This window comes from Mytilus californianus, unplaced genomic scaffold, assembly GCF_021869535.1.
Source record: "Mytilus californianus isolate M0D057914Y unplaced genomic scaffold, xbMytCali1.0.p SCAF_12, whole genome shotgun sequence".
NCBI lineage: Eukaryota > Metazoa > Mollusca > Bivalvia > Mytilida > Mytilidae > Mytilus > Mytilus californianus.
Window position 1 is genome coordinate 45,759,611 of NW_026262604.1, and position 16,050 is coordinate 45,775,660.

General features: G+C 33.3%; 2 long non-coding RNA genes across 2 annotated transcripts; both read left to right on the forward strand.

Annotated features, from left to right (window-relative positions):
* The first annotated feature begins 2,506 nt into the window (after positions 1-2,506).
* LOC127721889 (uncharacterized) lies at positions 2,507-7,487 on the forward strand. Its single transcript, XR_007991510.1, has 3 exons — positions 2,507-2,546; positions 5,942-6,012; positions 7,438-7,487. It is a non-coding gene; the product is annotated as an uncharacterized LOC127721889 (long non-coding RNA).
* A 1,308-nt stretch (positions 7,488-8,795) lies between these two features.
* LOC127721890 (uncharacterized) lies at positions 8,796-11,132 on the forward strand. The gene is made up of 2 exons (XR_007991511.1): positions 8,796-8,868; positions 10,680-11,132. It is a non-coding gene; the product is annotated as an uncharacterized LOC127721890 (long non-coding RNA).
* Positions 11,133-16,050: the final 4,918 nt, after the last annotated feature.

Here is a 16,050-nt window from a genome sequence, read left to right on the forward strand (position 1 = left end):
AATGACTGAATTTATTTGAATTATATTATGATATGAGTTATTGTTGATGATCCATTTTGATTTTTTCTAATACCATTTATATGTTTAAAAGAGGCCTTGTCAAATTTATTTGGTTTTCAAACAAACTAAAAACTGGTTATTAATTTGGGGTAATACATGTACAGCACAGGTTATTAATTTGGGGGTCATACATGTACAGCACTAGTTATTAATTTGGGGTAATACATGTACAGCACTGGTTATTAATTTGGGGTAATACATGTACAGCACTGGTTATTAATTTGTGGCAATACACGTACAGCACTGGTTATTAATTTGGGGTCATACATGTACAGCACTGGTTATTAATTTGGGGTCATACATGTACAGCACTAGGTATTAATTTGGGGTAAAACATGTACAGCACTGGTTATTAATTTGGGGTCATACATGTACAGCACTAGTTATTAATTTGGGGTAATACATGTACAGCACTGGTTATTAATTTGGGGTAATACATGTACAGCACTGGTTATTAATTTGTGGCAATACACGTACAGCACTGGTTATTAATTTGGGGTCATACATGTACAGCACTGGTTATTAATTTGGGGTCATACATGTACAGCACTAGGTATTAATTTGGGGTAATACATGTACAGCACTGGTTATTAATATGAGGTCATACATGTACAGCACTAGTTATTAATTTGGGGTAATACATGTACAGCACTGGTTATTAATTTGTGGTAATACATGTATAGCACTGGTTATTAATTTGTGGCAATACACATACAGCACTGGTTATTAATTTGGGGTCATACATGTACAGCACTAGTTATTAATTTGGGGTAATACATGTACAGCACTGGTCATTAATTTGGGGTAATACATGTACAGCACTGGTCATTTATTTGGGGTAATACATTTACAGCAGTGTCAGCAGGTTTTTTGGCCAGGTTGCTCCAGCTGTTTATGATAATGATCACTTGATAAAACATCAATCAATGATTAAATTTTTTTTTATGTTGTTACTGATTAGAAAATGGTGGTCAAGTTCCATTTTAATAATGTGTGTATCACCTTAATGTACATGATGTAGTAAAAAAGCAAGACTTATAGCAAGACCTGGTATGCTGTTTCATACAGCGCTTTCATCGGTGGCATCAGCAATGTTTTAGTTTGTGATTAGGTCAGTTTATGTAGAACAACTGGTGGTAGGTCAATGATATTTGGTGTGCAGTTGTATTAGCATTGTCACATCTCATTTCTTTGTCTATTATTTGGCCCAGCCCCCTCAGTCATGGTCTGTTGGCTTTGAAACATTTGCTTAGTTTACACATATTAGTTTGTGATTAGGTCAGTTTATGGGGAACCAATGGTGGTAGGTTAATGATATTTGGTTTGTAGTTGTATTAGAATTGGCACATCACCTCATTTCCATGGAGATTATTTGACCACGCCCCTCAATCATGGTCTATTGACTTTGAAACTTTTGGTTAGTTTGCATGTATTAGTTTGTGATTAGGTCAGTTTATGGGGAACCACTAGTGGAAGGTCAATAATATGGTATGCACTTGTATTAGCATTGACACATCTCATTTCCATGGAGATTGTTTGGCCCTGTACCTTTTTTCATTGACTCTGAATATTTTGCATATCTTATATGTTAAGGTATTGCTATTTTGATTTCAACATTTGCATTTTACAACAAAAATAACAAAAAAGCGAGACATATCTGTGCGTTTATCACTGTTGTTGATCTGATGTAATAGTCCTTGATTGATTAAGAAATGGCTTTATTGATGAAAATTGCTCAACCAGGCCAATTGCATTATGATTTACATTTTTCATATTTTGTTAGTTATGCTAAATTTTTCCTCTGCTGATGCAGACTTTGGGATAATCTTTAAAGTTTGCATACAATCCTAAGAGAAATTTATACTTTGTTGAACATTTGAATTAACTATTCATCTGTACCCACAAAATCCACAAAAAACTGTCCTCAAAGATTCACAATACTACACATATTAAAGCAAGAAACAAAGAGACTTGATTTTATCTGAAGCATCATTTAGGGGGAATTTATAAAAAAAATTGTTGTGTTTTTATGTTTTTTTTTAATGTCCCATTTCGAAAGCAATTGTATGAAAATAAGGAGACATTGTTTGATTGCCATTGAGACAACTATCCACTGGAACCAAAAGACTTGGATTTAAGAAATTGTAGGTCATGTTTACTCATATTACTGCAATCAACATTGAGCGAAATCCATGCATACCTTATAGTAAGACAAATAAAAATGTAAACTTTCAAACGAGATTACCATGCAACAGCATGATTTATCCTAAAAAAATGAATAACAACAAATATAATAAACAGTAACCAAAGACAACAACTGAATAACGGGCTCATGTTATTTATGGGGAAGAGAAAAAATATGTAGTTGTGAATTGTATAGATGCCTGATAAGTGATGCAAGATTCTTGTAGGCTACATTGAATTGATTTTTCTTTTCCAGTCTGACAAGAATAGCTTGAAGACAGTTAAAGCTTCACATGATAAAGGTATCTATCATTCAGCTAAATTTGTCTTTATTTGTTTTCTGTTGTCCATAATTTAATCGTCGCCTACTGCCCCAACGGGAATAATGGTTTGCATTTAAGGCAGTCTTGTCTAATTTGCTATGTAAAGCAATATTCTTGGAGACTTATATTATCCCAAAACTCATGATTTTTTGAAAATTTCTTGATACGAATGTACATGATTCTGATTCATGGACTAAATAAATATGTATCTACATTAAACCATGGCTTAAATGATCCTTAATTATGACATATTTATTGCATAATAGTTTGTGTGCCATTACTAATTGTCAATCAGTAAAGGACAAGGTATGATTAGGGTCACTTTTAGCCCTCTCCAAGTAAGTTAATGTTTATATCATTGATGGTCAATGCCCTAAGTTACTTGAAGAAAAAAAACTATTGTGCTCCTGTTAAAAGAAAGGTTGCCTAGCAACAGTTTTTATTAGATACAAAGATTATCACATATTAATTGCTTTATTAGTACAAAATTAGAACAAAACAAAATAATATTGTTTGTTTAAGAAGAATTCAAAGCTTCCGAATAAAGGCTTGTATAGTCCACAGTTTTATTCTCCAAAAAATGAACCTGCCATACAGGGGTGCGAACCATAGAGTGCAATAAGCAAGAAATAATAGAAAAATTCTATTTCGCGAGATGGTTTGTTTACGTTCTGCCATGTTTGTTATTATTATTGTAGAGGGCGCTATTATCATTTTCAAAACTAATAATTTACCTTATCCATATTAATATTTATTTTCATTCAATATCAAGTTAAAACTGATAAATTTAAAAACTAAATGCTTCACTACAAATTTCTTGTTTCTTTCACTGCATTGCTTAAAATAAACTGGAATCTGTGTTTTGTATTAGCTTAAAATCCTTCAAACATCAGTGTTATATAAATATTAAACATTGTTTTACACAAGAATGGAACTGTTTTACTTTTAAAGTCGTATTCTAGTGATATCTATTAAATACAGATTTTTCCGTACACTCTCACCGTATTTATTTTCTTTTACATGAGCTATTCAAACTTCTGGTTTAAATATACACAAGTTTCTAAATTGCTTTTTGTGTGATATTGACTTATTTTAACAATCATGACAATTGTGAAGTGTTCTAGAACCATTTACAAGCAGTTTCAACTTCTGTTTGATGATGGAAAACGATACCACAAATTACCACACAAGATTTGAAATTACTGGAGTTTCATCAGACATTTTGTAACAGTTCAGAGTTTATACCCAGGTTTAAAAAAGTGGGGGTATACTGTTTTACCTCTGTCTGTCCATCCGTCCGTCCATCAGTCAGTCCATCCATCCATCCGTCAGTCCGTCCGTCCGTCCCATGAATAATTTTTCGTCTCATTTTTCTAAGGAACGACATAACAAGGATTTCAGAAAGTTGGTTTCAGGGTTTGTATAAGTCAGCTATACCGTGTGATGCGTTTTCAGATTCATCACTCAACAACTTCCTATTTACAGAACACTTACATCATTGTACAAATGACATCCAAGTTGAAAAATGTTCGTCAAATTTTTCTCAGGAACTACATTACAAGGATTTCTGAAATTTAGTTTCAGGGTTTATATAAATCAGCTATACCATGTGATGTGTTTTCAGATTCATCACTCAACAACTTCCTGTTTACCGTCAAGTATTTGGGCGGGGGTATCATCAGTGAGCAGTAGCTCACAGTTTCACTTGTTTTACCTGAAATTTCATGGCGAGAAGGGGGGTTCGGATAATGTACCAGTGCAAACTATACAAGCCTAATTACGGGACAAATGAATGGTGACCCTTAGATTTAGTGTACTAGATGCTTATAACAGCCTAGCAATGATACAGCAATTGCTTAACGAAAAACATTTAAAAAAAGGCTTTTTATCCTTGGACATGGCAATCCATAATAAATGTCTTCCACAAAATTCTAAATTTGAAATTGAGTCAAATAAGAAGTGTTTGAATATGAACAAATTAACAAATAACTTTGATTTCATTATTCCCCATATTTCTCTGATGGTCCCTTCTAATCATTTGCATTGTGTCACTGTGAGTGGAATCAGCTCCTGTGGTACTTGTTCAGGCACCATCAGTTAATAACGTCAGACAAAAGCTCCCTCTTGCTGTTCTCTGTACTATTATTTAATAACATAAAGTTAGAATGTTTATAGTATCAAGGTTGTTATTTTCATTGTACTATAAATATTTATTTTCTGTTTAAATTGGGGTAAATTTTATATATAGTCCACATATGCAACAGTATGTGGTCATCAGATGTCGATGGAATATTTCATACCTTAATTATGAAGAATAAGAAGAGGAAAACTAGGCGCTCTCTGTTAAAATCTCACTTTAAATTCATGCAATTATAATAAAATGGACTACTGTGTTCCTTTTCAGATGATTTAAAGTCATTAAGAAACCTACCATTATCCTGATTATAGTATAAAGAAAAGGCTATTGTAGGATGAAGTGAATACTGGAAATCATTTCCGGTCTGCTGTTCATTTAGATATTTTGATGATTCTATATGATAGTACCACGATTTATTAGCTCATCTGGCCCATTGTGAGCTTTTCTCATCACTTGACATCCGTCGTCGTCCGTCGTCCATTAACTTTTACAAAAATCTTCTCCTCTGTAACTTACTGGGCCAAATTTAACCAAACTTGGCCACATTAATCATTAGGGTATTTAGTTGAAAAAATGTGTCCGATGACCCTGCCTGCCTATCAACATGGCCCATAAAAATAGAATATAAGGGTGAAATACAGTTTTTGGCTTACATATCTGAAATTAAAGCATTTAGAGTAAATCTGACATGGGGTAAAAATGTTAATCTAGTTGAGATCTATCTGTTGTAAATTTTCTCTGCATGTTTTCATGTTATGAGTTAATCTGAGTTTATCACACCCTTATAGACTATGAGCAATGAGGATTATTTAGGTGGAACCTTTAAAAAAGAAAAAAAAAATATATATGTGCTTTCTGTAAGAGGTCACTTCTTGTCCTTTCAAAAAGGGCAAAATGATTTGCTGCTAAAATAGTTCTTTTCCTGATTGTATAATTTCTAATTTGACTATAATATTTAAATTCACTTCTAGATTTCAAGTCAGAATTCTCTATATTGTGAATATCTGTATTATGTAATTTTCATTGGCAGATGGATGCAATGTTGCTATGATAGTCTTTATCTTGTAGGTTATAGTTTTTACTTTTTTCTTACATGCTATATATAGTCATCGTCAGTGACACATAATATTTACCAGTAGAGTGTAATAGTTTTGCCTTCTGTTATGCCTAAATTTACAGATTGCCTTTAAACATTTGCAATATCATATGCTTACAATTCTATATTTGAATTAAATAGGTGAACCAAGAACTCCAAACATGTTGGAAGACTCTTTGTGTACTGTCCATGAGCAATCTTCGAAACTTCAAGTAAGACAACAACTTTTATAAAGTTAAAATTAATCTTCCATAACAAAAAGTATATAACAAAAATACCAAACTCCAAGGAAAATTCAAAAAGGAAAGTCCCTTATCAAATGGCAAAATCAAAAGCTCAAACACATCAAAGGAATGGAAAATAACTGTTATATTCCTGACTTTGGTACAGGCATTTTCTCATGTAAAAAATAATGGATTAAACCTGGTTTTATAGCTAGCTAAACCTCTTACTTGTATGACAGTTGCATAAAATTCCATTAAATTGACAACAATGTGTATAAAATTCCCTCAATGACAAAGTTATTTAGATAACAAAAGACAACAAGTAACAGGGATTTGGTTTATAGACATTCATAAGACAAACGTTTGGTACATGATCAACTACCTAACTTTTTGAGATCTGAGTATCAGCTGTCCTTTATAATTTGGAACTGTTGAATAAGAAATGGTACATTTCAAGTAAAACCAAAAGTACAAGAAATACACTTGTTTGAAAAATATTGTGTCAAAGAAGACTTTGAACTACTGACAGCAAGCTGAAGTACTGACCATGTTGAGGTGAATTGAATCTGGCCTTGCATATCATTTTGACTAATTGGACAAAAACATTAATATATATATAGGATTAGTTGTTGTGTTTATTGGTTAAGAAACAAAAACACAACAATCAGATAATCAAAATTAAGATGTTAAAAAATGAAAACTAAATCATTCAAAATAAAAGACATCATAAATGAAGATCATAAGGATTTTCTCAGTCTATATCTTATAAATGTTTTTGCTTGTGCAGATGTATTGCTATGTTATTGATGTGTACCTCTTATTTTGTTATTCTCCACTTAGGGGCATTATGTTTTTTGGTCTGTGTCCTTTCGTTCATCCTTTCCTCACTCAGTTCGTTCATTCTTTCGTCCATCCGTCTGTCCCGTTTCAGGTTAAAGTTTTTGGTTCAAGTTTTTGGTCATGGTAGTTTTTGATGAAGTTGGAGTCCAATCAACTTGAAACTTAGTACACATGTTCTCTATGATATGATCTTTCTAATTTTAATGCCAAATTAGAGTCTTGACCCCAATTTCATGGTCCACTGAAAATTGAAAATGATAGTGCGAGTGTGGCATCCATGTACTATGGATACATTCTTGTTTTATTTATATTCTGTGTAAAGAGTCTGCAATAAAAACGTTTTGACTGAAAAGCCTAAAAATCAGTCTTATATAAGATTTCTTGAAAATTATGTTGCTTATGAGGCCTATTTTCAAGAAAATTTATGTCCAGGCACAAACACATTTTGGATGGCCTTAGTCGTAAGATTGGTTTATGGATATGTATGCTTAAACTAAGTTTAATGGAATTTGCCAGTTAACCAATTATATACCTTATTCAGACTGGAAATAATTTCAAAAATAATATTTTCAGATGACAAAGAAGTGTTATGTCAGTTTGAAAAAGTTTTCAATATCAGAACTGAAAAGTAAGTATTAATTTTTGGTATGTAAAATGGTTTACCTTTCAATAGAATGTTCAAAGTTCTGAGACCATTCAGTTAAAGTACGGTTAGAAATAAAATCACTATTCACAACATACTATAGACCAATGCAAGTTCAAGTGAAAATTCACTTTTATGGTTTATCTAATGCATGACTTCACAGTTTTCAATCTAGCTTTTGATAGATTAGGAAAGTTCTACTAACTTTGTACTGTGTGATATTTTGTCATCTCTGCCATCCATAAAAATGAAGAGCCTTTCCTTGTGGACTGCCTGAATAGTCTTGTGGTGGCAGTTTGCCTAGCGTGTGTGGGAGGATTTGGGTTCTATCCTGATCTGTGTCAAACCAATTAATTGAAATGTTCTGGGTTGGGTTGCATATTTCATGTTGACTGGTAGTTTGGGAAATACTATTGTTGAAATTTTGACTCAGCATGTCTATCTGGTTCTAAGCAGTGATTCACATTTACATGTTTTCATCCCATATGCATGTTATGTTTTCCACTAGACATTAAACACCAACCCTTTCCATATACATTTCTTCATTTACACCAATTATTCAGTGTCAGATAGTATACATATTAAAAGGAGGACTAAAAGATGGCCCAAATATCTAATTATTATGTATACAAAAATATTTTGTCAACAAGTAAATCTTTCAGCTGTCATTCATCATATAATTAAAAAATTATAGAATTGAAAACTAATTGATTTTTTGTGTATTGTCTTATAGGAGGAAGATTTGTAGTAGGACTGCCAAATCAAAAGGGTAAGACCCTGTGAAAAATGCGCAGAGGCAAAGTTTTTAGCACCACCAACGAATTCAGGCTTGTATAGTCAGCAGTTTTATTCTCCAAAATTGAACCTGCCAGATAGGGTTGGACTATAGAGTACAATAAGCTAGAAACAAGGGAAATTTTTTTGTCAAATTTGGTCAAAACTCTGTAGCTTGATAATGTTGAACTTGAGTGTTTCAGCAATTTTTTTTTACCTGTCATGTAAGCCACTTCCTTTTTGCAGACTGTTGAAAATTTCACATTACTCATTGTTCAATGAAAGGGAATGATCAGTTTGGCTCACATGTTATTTTAATTGATTGCACGTAGAGACCCAGGTCCAGACTGAGTATTTGTTTTGTTAATGGTCCGACACCTGAACTTTTACATTGATCAGACAATAATTTTTGTTTAGTCAATAACCTTCAATTTAAATTTGTTTTAAATTTCACTTTAAATTAACCCTTTTTACACATAATTATCTGTTTTCAGAATGATTTGTATTTATTTTAGGTAAATCTTGTTCACCTGAAGGTCCTGATCTCATGGTGGCAGATGGTTTAATCCAACCTGAAGAGACAAAAAGTATGTTTAATATTTCTTATAATAAAATCAACAAATTTTATCAATATACCATTTTCAAAATTTATTCACATGAAATTTTCGTTTTATTTTTCAGTTAAATATGTTTTGCTAAAAAGTTTAAATGTTTAGAGAACATCATTGAAATATAGATCCTTATAACAAGTTTTGTCAGACACAATCATCCTTATTTAAGTAATATGATTTCTGACCTCAATAAGTAAAAGTAAAACAAAAAACAAGTGTCCAATGATTTGACAAACTACAAAATGTTGGTAGAAGTAACCCCAGTGACCCAAAAGGCCTTTTGTATGATAGCAGTCGTACAAACAGACAGGCTCAATTGTGAAATTGGCAGACGTCTTTAAATTTTGTCAACGTTAGGACCAACAGGTCGGAGTTGGTTCTTATGAAGTCTGCTTATAAGAGCATATATCAAATAATGTGTAACTTTATTATTTTTTCATAATTATGGCTTGGTTTTTAGCTCACCTGGTCTAAAAGGCCAAGTGAGCTTTTCTCATTACTTGGCACCTGTTGTCTGTCCTTGTCTGTTGTAATTGTCCATCTTCGTTGTCGTCGTTAACTTTTTATATTTTGAACCTCTTCTAGAGAACCACTGAATGGAATGAAACCAAACATTGCATGAATATTCCTTATGATGTGCTGACCAAGTGTTGTTACATTGTAGGCGATCAAACATCCAATATGGCCACCAGGGTGGGACTTTGTTTAACATAGGACCATATGGACAATACATACAAATGTCTTCTTTTATAGATCCACTGAATGGATTGAAACCAAACATGGCATGAATATTCCTTATGAGGTGCTGACCAAGTGTTGTTACTTTGTAGCTGATCCATCTTCCAAGATGGCCACCAGTAGGGTACTTTGTTTAACATCGACCCTATGGACAATACATACAAATGTCTTCTTTAAGAGAACAAGGAATGGAATGGAACAAAACATGGCAAAAATGTTCCTTTTCAGGTGCTGACCAAGTGTTATTACTTTGAAACTGATCCATCATCCAAGATGGACGCCAGAGAGGGACTTAGTTTAACATAGGACCCTATGGGAAATACATACAAATGTCTTCTTTTAAAGAACCACTGAATGGAATGGAATAAAACATGGCATGAATACTCCTTATGACCATAGTTGCCAACTGACATGATATTCGCGTGTAATACACGCTTTTTCAACGGTTTACACGTGAGGATTTTATCACATGGTGTGTACACGCTTTTCACCACTTTACACGCAATTACACGCTTTTTCGTTATGATTTTTAGGTTGTAAGTGATATCGCGATTCTCGGGTTTTTTCATTATAACACGATAAATACCGAAATTTCGAAGTAATTGTTTAGCCTGGCATCCTGACCAAATCTAATACTTCGTCGATGTCAAACAGTTGGCCAGGATCCCAGGCTAAGTAATTGTTATCTGGCCATTGTTTATTTTTCTATATGGACGAACAGCAAAAGCTCTCAAGGTAAGTAGTTTGTGATTAGTTTTTACAATTTTGGGACTTTCTTTCTTTCAAATTCACTTAGGGGAAATGTCCACAGGAAGAGGTAGCTTTCAGGACCTGTGCCGTCGTCTATAGAGCCGATTTCTAAGCGAAAACGATGTGTACGTACCAAGATTTATAAATTATATTTGGGAGTTCGATTTTAAATCATTGAGGGATGAGTAACGCATTGTGCACTCTATGTTGCAATCATAACAATACATATGAGAGGAGAACTAAAATACATAGCTATTTGATTAAGCATTTAACAATTATAAAATATTTTTCTTTTTCAGTTTAAAATGTAGCCAACAGATTTCCACAGGCCATAAGGGATGGAAATATCACGGAACTGTTGGATCAGTTCTCATAGTATTAGCTGTCTTCTGATGAACTACCCAGCTTTGACCAGGCAATAGCAACATATATTGTATAGTTTGTTGGGAGCAATGGCAGAGATCATAGATGACATTTTAGATGGCAAAAAAAAAAACATTATGACACTCTTTCAAAGCTTCATGAAGCTATTATAGTTCAGCCAAATATCAATTCTGACTGTGAGAGATCATTTTCAATTATAAAGAAATTTACCCTGAATTCTGATCAGAACTCGACAATGATATATTGTGTGCCTTGTTATCAAGTAAATGTAACCAAACTAGCAGTTGTTTTGACTATGTGCCTACTGGTGTTGCTTTAAAAGCAGCAAAACAGACCACTGTTGAATACAATAAAAGTTTACAGTTGAATATTGTTTTTTATATTAACAAATTTGCATATAATGTGAAATTATGAACATAGTTCATATTAAAAAGTCCGCATTTAAGTCATTTAGAACTTTTTACCTGCATTGCCAATTGTGAAAGTTTTTCTTAGCAATCTATCCATGGAAATAAGGTTATATTTGGTCTGCAGCCTGATAATGTTATTTTTTACCGTGTTAGCAAAGAAGTAAGTTTGGTAAGGGTCATATTTGGCCCCGATTATTATGTTCAATGTTTCAAGACAATAAATGTTTTAAAGTGATAAAAAGACACGTGAGAAAGTTTAATAGGACTTTTTTGTTAAAGTTCTAGTTTAAAAGCATTGATTTTTACATCCTGTAAAGATCAAAATAGAGATTTTTGCGAGATTTAACAAAATTGTCAAAATTTCAACCAAATTATGGCCTAGGAAACTTAGAGCACAGGCGTCGACAAACTTAATATTCAAGTCAGATATGTAAAATGTGATAACAAATATTTTGTTAAAAAGCTTTTTTGTTGACGCATGAGCTTTATGTTTCCTGTCCAAAAAATCATTGGAAATTGACCCGTTTTCATTGAATTTTTGGTCAAAATCAAAATGAGTGATATTTGTGACATCATGAATAGAAAGTAAGTACGTAAATTTTCAACAAAAAGACATATTTTCTATATAGTCATTGTATTAGCTATGATTCATTGTGATATTGGTCATTAAATCCTAATTTATAATTGTAGCTAGAAATAGGGATCGTTTTAGGGTGTTATTGAACATACTCCTTTGACATTTGTAGTTAAGCCACTTCCTGTTTCCAGATATTTAGAAAATTTATAAAACACATGTGCAAGGAAAGTTATGGTCAAATTCGGTCAAAACTATTGAAAGCAATGATTTTATATTAGGTCTGTAGCTTGATCATGTTAAGTTTTAGGGATTTTAAGGTGTAATTATTTCTTTTCTTATTTGGGAAACCCTGTTTGTATACCATCTTTATCACTAATTATTACTGTGGCTCACGTTGGCGGAGGCCTTTTAAAACGAAGGATTGCAGTCCAAAAATCAACTACAATTTCTATATTTTGACGCTATCAACACACTTTAAGCGACCCAAAATCAGGTTTCTGTTTTCATGAAGATAAAATACGCATGTGCTACTGAAGAACAGATACATAGAAATCTTTTCTGATGCTCAGTTCATTTATGTCATGAAAATGATTTTGTGACAAAAAAGGGGACCATATAAGGCCCTTAGTGTACCTTGTCCTTTGGTTTCAGGGTTTATATGAGTCAGCTACACAGTGTGATGCGTTTTCAGATTCATCCCTCAACCACTTCCTTTTTACCGAACACTGACATCATTTTACACATGACATCCAAGTTGAAATTTTTTTCATTTTTTCTCAGGAACTACAATACAAAGATTTCTGAAATTTGGTTTCAGGGTTTATATGAGTCAGCTATACCATGTGATGCATTTTCAGATTCATCTCCCAACAACTTCCTTTTTACCGAACACTGACATCATTTTACACAAGTCATGACACCCAAGTTGAAAATTTACGCCGCATTTTTCTCAGGAACTACATTACTACATTACAAGGATTTCTGAAACTTGGTTTCAGGGTTTATATGAGCCAGCTATACCGTGTGATGCGTTTTCAGATTCATCATTCAACAACTTACTTTTTACCGAAAACTCGCATATTTTTCCACTATTAAAATTATCCAATTGCGGCTTGGGTATCTTCAGTGAGCAGTAGCTGACAGTTTCACTTGTTAATCCTTCATTTCATTGCAGTAAAAAATTTCTGGGTCATAAATATATATCTTGGGTATTTCAAAGCATCATTATTTTTTTATTTGGGATTTCTATAGAATATTTTGGAAACTTGAGGTTACATGGTTACTAAAGCTTGTACACAGGTAAATAAGAGTTGAAAATTTGATTGGTTAACTTCCAGTAATGGTTATTTTCTTATATATATGGAATGAAATGTTATGTGAAATTTTGTTTATAGTACTGGACAGAATAATGCTCATGCCAAGTATTTCTTTACTTGAAACAAAGATAAATTCTGCACAATTTTTTGAAAAGTGCAAATTTAACAAAAACTAATAAGGGAAATTCAATGGTGGTATTACACCTTCAGCAGTTGTTTCATCTGCCGCAAAAGTCACTTCCCTTTTTGTAAACACTTTAACATTTACAACACTGCTTGTACAAGGACAATTGTAAAAGTGTTCTTTGGCTTCAATGAAAGGGAATGACCAGTTATGCTTGGTTACACATTTTATTTCAATAGACTGCATGTAGAGACCCATGTCCAGAGACAGTATTTGTTTTGTTAATGGTCTGACACCTGAACTTTTGTGTTGCATAAATCAGACAATAATTTTTGTTAAGTAACTAACCTTTCAATTTAAATTGACCCTTTTTTCCACATAATTATCTGTTTTCAGAATGATTTGTATTTATTTTAGGTAAATCTTGTTCACCTAGGCCTGAAGGTCCTGATCACATGGTGGCAGATGGTTTATTCCAACTTGAAGTGACGGGAAGTATGTTTAATATTTCTTTCATAAAATTAACAAATTTCTATAATATTCCATCTTCAAAAATTATTTACATCTTGAAATTTTGGTTAAAGTTGATTAGCCTACAAGTTTAGTTCAAGGCTTCCAAAACGGTGGTATTTGCAGGACAAATTTCAGTTTACCAGACTGTCCGACTGGGCAAAGCATGAAACGGTATCCTACGTGGGTGTGCCATTTAAACATTCATGTGATTCAGAAAAATCAACCAATAAGACTTGACCTTTTGCCTTAAACAGCCACACTTTTCTAGTCATAAAACTGACAGTAATCTATAAAGAAGCACTACTGTAATGGGCAGAATCAATTTGAGCCCATTACAGTTTTGAAAAGGTACTTATTGCACCACTCTCCATTTTTCTGATGGTATTAATTGCGCCAGTAAATAGAATCAAATTGCGCCACATTTACCTGTATATTTTTACCTATATCATTCATGTAACCGTTAACCTATCCACTTTAGATTAACTGAACACTCATCAAAATTAAGAAAACTCACCAATACATAAATTGTTCAGTAATAGAAGAGTTTTTTACTTGGAAATATGTCTAATACATGTATATCGTTTTATAAAATAGAGTCCGAATAAGGGAAACCTATCATCATTGTAGAAGATCACAAAATCCGTCATGCATTTAATTATTAAGAAAAATGAAGAAATAAGATGGAGATCTCGGAAAAAGCTTTAAAAAAACTAGTGAGAGGAGAAGTGGGCAGAAAGGAATATGTTTCTATTTTAAATTATAAATACCAGCCTGAACATAGACATTTTATAGTTTTAACTGTATGTATATATGAGTGAGCAATTTAATTCAGCATATATTTTGTATTCAAATGACTTTATTCTGCCAGTCGATAAACTGTCGGACTCAAGCCTGGATAAAAGAGATTGATAGATATATAAGTAAATGTAAATAAGTTCATAAAATTGGCACAAATGATACATATAGTTTTTGTTGAGCCTGCGACTTTTGTCGCAGAAAGCTCGACATAGGGGTAGTGATCCGGCGGCGGCAGCGGCGGCGGCGGCAGCGGCGTTAGCTAACTTCTTAAAAGCTTTATATTTTAGAGGGTGGAAGGTCTGGATACTTCATACTTTGTATATGGATGCCTCATGTTACGAAGTTTCCGTCAGTCACATGTCCAATGTCCTTGACCTCATTTTCATGGTTCAGTGACTACTTGAAAAAAAAGTTAAGATTTTTTGTAATGTTAGATTCTCTCTTATTATAAGTAATAGGATAACTATATTTGGTATGTGCGTACCTTGCAAGGTCCTCATGCCCGTCAGACAGTTTTCACTTGACCTCGACCTCATTTCATGGATCAGTGAACAAGGTTAAGTTTTGGTGGTCAAGTCCATATCTCAGATACTATAAGCAATAGGTCTAGTATATTCGGTGTATGGAAGGACTGTAAGGTGTACATGTCCAACTGGCAGGTGTCATCTGACCTTGACCTCATTTTCATGGTTCAGTGGTTATAGTTTAGTTTTTGCGTTTTGGTCTGTTTTTCTTATACTGTATGCCATAGGTCTACTATATTTGGTGTATGGAATGATTGTAAGGTGTACATGTTTAGCGAGCAGGTGTCATCTGACCTTGACCTCATTTTCATGGTTCAGTGGTCAAAGTTAAGTTTTTGAGTTTTGGTCTTTTTTTTTAATACTATATGCAATAGTTCAACTATATTTGGTATGTGCGTACCTTGCAAGGTCCTCATGCCCGTCAGACAGTTTTCACTTGACCTCAACCTCATTTCATGGATCAGTGAACAAGGTTAAGTTTTGGTGGTCAAGTCCATATCTCAGATTCTATAAGCAATAGGTCTGGTATATTCGGTGTATGGAAGGACTGTAAGGTGTACATGTCCAACTGGCAGGTGTCATCTGACCTTGACCTCATTTTCATGGTTCAGTGGTTATAGTTAAGTTTTTGTGTTTTGGTCTGTTTTTCCTATACTGTATGCCATAGGTCTACTTTATTTGGTGTATGGAATGATTGTAAGGTGTACATGTCTAGCGGGCAGGTGTCATCTGACCTTGACCTCATTTTCATGGTTCAGTGGTCAAAGTTAAGTTTTTTGAGTTTTGGTCTTTTTTTCTAATACTATATATGCAATAGTTCAACTATATTTGGTGTATGGAAATATTTTATGATTTATTTGGCAGTCACGCAGGTTTTATTTGACCTTGACCTCATTTTTCAAGGTTCATTGCTCAGTGTTAAGTTTTTGTGTTTTGGTCTGTTTTTCTTAAACTATAAGCAATAGGTCAACTATATTTGTTGTATGGAAGAATTTTTAGCTGTACATGCCTGCCTAGCATGGTT